Source organism: Gymnogyps californianus, chromosome 3, assembly GCF_018139145.2.
Source record: "Gymnogyps californianus isolate 813 chromosome 3, ASM1813914v2, whole genome shotgun sequence".
Lineage (NCBI taxonomy): Eukaryota > Metazoa > Chordata > Aves > Accipitriformes > Cathartidae > Gymnogyps > Gymnogyps californianus.
The window spans coordinates 25835143-25838991 of NC_059473.1; positions in this window are offsets into that span (position 1 = coordinate 25835143).

The following is a 3849-nucleotide window of genomic DNA, read 5'->3' on the forward strand; positions in this document are numbered from 1 at the left end:
ACCACGGCTCGCACTAAGATCAAAAGCAACAATGCAATGCAGTCCTCAGAAGAAACAAGATGAAGTGCAATACCAGCCAGGCCGGTACTCCTGCACGAGAGCACCCAGAGCGCCTCAATTTTACATTCATCGTTAAACCTGCATGCTCGGTACAGAATCAGCTGGGGCGGTTTAAAAATACAACCGTGTTCCTGCTGCCAGTCTGGAGACATGCCTGACCTGAATACACCCAGCTATTTTTAGCACATCACTGCACTCCTTTCAGCCATCCCGTATTTATAAAACGGAAGTTATGAGGAAAGTTGTTCTTGGCTGGCACCGGAAAGGCGCAGCCAAGCTAACAACAGGCAAAGCAATTCAAGAAGTGCAACAACAGGAGCTCTCCATTTTTCCTTCCAAATCTTAAGAGTGTTGAAAGTATTTGGTGAAAGCCTACTGCCTCAGTGCGCTCCCAGAGTGCTGTTAATCAGGGAAAAACAGAGGACTGGCTGGGTCTCCCTGCACACACACACACACAGAGGGGAAATTCCCTCCCCCCAGCAGAATTCAATTGACACCGGCGGGGATACTTGTTACAGTTCCCTGCAATTTAAAAAGATCAGAGCCGCTGCAAAGGCATTCACCCGAGCACTCCCTGCTTCTTTGTTTCCTTCTCAGCCTCCAAAATTTCAGCCCTGCCAACCTCCGCGGCATGCACCGGGCCTACGTTTCCCTACAGCATCGCCGGGGGAAGGCGGCGTTGGTGCGTCTGTTCGCGAAAGGAGAGAGGAGCTCAGGCTGCCAGCCCGCACCGGAGCACGCCCGGCAGGGGCTGGGCTCAGCTCTGTAGCCCGGGGGAAAGCTCCAGCGCCATGAGAGAGGGGCTCTTCCACACCAACGCAAAACTCCGGGGGGGGGGCACCAAGTTCACGTTTTCTCCGCGGCCCTCCTTTTTAAGCGGAAAAAGCGCCGCAGAAAGAAAAGCGCCGCGCAGACTTCCCCTCGGAATCGAGGGGGCAGGAAGAGCGCCTTCAGAGAGGGTGTCACACGCCGCCTGGGGCCTCCCGCCAGCCGACCGCCACGAACGCGACCCGGGGCCGCGCCCGGCCAGCACCGGCCGCCGCCACCGCCGCCCGCGGGCCCCGCTCCCCAACACGCCCTCGGCCTCGGCACCTGCCGGCCCCGGCCCCAGCGTGACCCCCGCGCCCGCGGCACCGCCCGCCGGTCTCCCCCCCCCCCCCGCTCCCCGCCGCACCTGTGCCGGCGCTCGCTGCCCTCCGGGCGGGGGCCGCGGTGGCCGCCGCCGGCGGCGGGGCGCGGGAGGTGCGGGGCCGCCCCTGGCTGCGCGGGGCGCGGCTCCGTGCGCGGCGGGGGGCGCGGCGAGGAAGCGCTAGTGGTGCCGACGCCGGCTGCCGCTGCCGCCGCCCCCGCGGGTGGGAGCCGCTTTCGGTTTCATGGCAACACCCGAGCGGGGAGACCCCGGCGGCGGCGGCGGCGCGGCCCCGCCCGCAGGGCCGAGGGCGAGCACCCCGCCGCTCTGGACGCCGTCGGTGTTCCCCCTGCCTCCTCAGAAACGGCAACGCCGCTGAGCTTTAATCGCAGACGTTAGCTCCGGGCCCCCGTGGCTTAGGAAGGCTCCCCGGCAGCCCCTCGTCACCGCCGCCTGCTCGGAGTTCACCACAGGGCTCTGCAGCCTCCCAAACGCCCGGGAAGACGGGATAAAGCCAGGACAGAAGTCATCCCCAGGCTACGAAGTTAGTTTTCCAGGACAGGCTAATGAGAGTCCGTGGCGAGGAGCACCGCTGTGTTGGTAAGGATCAGCAGGCTTCATCCACTCCTCCTTCGGGCGATACACCCTACTCGCATCTCTGCCTGCCTGCCTGGAATAGCGTTACTCTTTTTTGTTATTTACATCTACAGTACTGAAATAGCAAAACAAAACCCGTGCTAAATACGCAAAGAACACAGAAATTAGCTATTACCACGTGCCAGTATTATTTGCTAATTACTCAAGGCATACCAGAGGATTTTTTACAAACGCAGACAACGCAGCCATCCTCCAGGCAACGCTACTGATGCAATTGTTCTACCGCTCGCTCCCCGTCACCTACTGCTGCACTTTGTTCTGTCTTTCACATTAAACCACTTCTAGGAAAACCAGTCTCTAAGGAAAATACCATACTAGCACACACACAAAAGCACTAAGCCTGACGAAAAAGAAATGATTGGAAAAAGAAACAATTGGACCGTGTTATCTGGATTGTCTTAAGATGAACTCTAAAAATAATAGTAATAAAATGGTTTCAGGATTCTTCTTTTGCTAAAATGACTCAGGCTTGCCACTCCCAAGGGTGTCAGTCCATATTGCACTGATTCTGGGCGTCCAGCAAAGGTGTAGAGGCCATTACTACAACAGAGACCTTTTAAAACACTCCCTCTTGCAAAAATTGAGGACCATTTTTTTTCTTAGCTTTTAGGAATACCCTGACTAGTCTGGGTACTACTTGTCCGGGAAGTTCACAGGAACATCTGTCAGAACAACAGGCATTATGTTTCTGTAAGTAAATATTTATAAATGTAAATCGTTTCTTTGGACATGGGATTGGGTTCCCAAGACGGACATTTGCTGCACTCATGATCCTCCTGCTGCAGAACGTTATAATTCCCCAGAACGGAGCTTTGTGATGACAAAGATCTGTCAAAAGGATCATCAAATATCAGGGTGCAGGCGTGACTTTTAAAATCACAACTCTTCAGATTTAGTGAGCATAACAGGAGGCCTGGTTTGCGTTAAGACAAAGCCATACCCCTGAAGCAGCAGCGGAGATCGCAGTCCCTGAATCTCAAGTGCTTTTGTGCCAGTCCAAGGGAAAACTTCCTAGTCAGTAACAGCAATGAGGATTTATTTTGCTGCTATAATTACTTCAGTGTACAAAACCACACTGAAGAGCTTTAATCTTAAAGAATAATTGACGCAACTGCAAAGTAGCAGCCTTCGCTAGTGGCGAAAATGAAGCAAATTTTTTTTCTAAAGTTGTACTTTAGTATCAATTTTAAGGATGTCCATTATAAAAAATGGGCCAGTTGTTTATTAAATAGTCCAGATACTGTGGCCTGTATATTCTGCCTCTCCTCCCTACCTGACTATAGACTGATGCCTAATTCATCGGTAACAGACTGTAAGTGGTGTTAAAGAGTTTATGTTTGCCTTTTATATCTCACCTACAATTTCCTGTGATCTTAAAGCAGATGTATATCGCGACGGTGCCTGCTTTTAACTCGCTCAGAGTAAGGCAGACTCTGAGGTTTAGCTATTTCAACCTCAGGAAAAGCTGGAGGTTCACCACATTTACTAAAACTACCAAGTTGTATTCAGCGCAATTTACAGTGCACCATTTTGCACTGGAGCTGTGACAGCTGCTAACTCCTCTACAGTTTCCTTTGCATTTTGAAATGCACCTCTAAGCAAACAATTTTGGCAAGTTTGTCTTTGCCCTGCATTTGCTTTTGCCTGACAACCACATTTCTGCCTGGCACCAGCTGTAACTTCAGCCTGTTCCTTTCTTTTGCTAGCAAGAAGCACAACCACCTTGTTTTAGTAACCTTCATCCTAAACTCTGCCCTGAACTCTGCAATTCTGCTCTCTTCATACACAAACTCCCACGTATATAAGCTACTGGTTTGTGTTCTGTTTTCTATGAACTGTGAAGCTTCCAGAATAAACACTGTATGATTTAAGAAAAATCCCAACAATATAAAGATGAACAAAAACCTAAGGATAGAGGTACCTAGAATTCCTTTTGCTCACGATCAACCGTAAGACAAATTAAACTGCTTTACTATGATGTGCAATGGTTAGTGGTTGTTTTA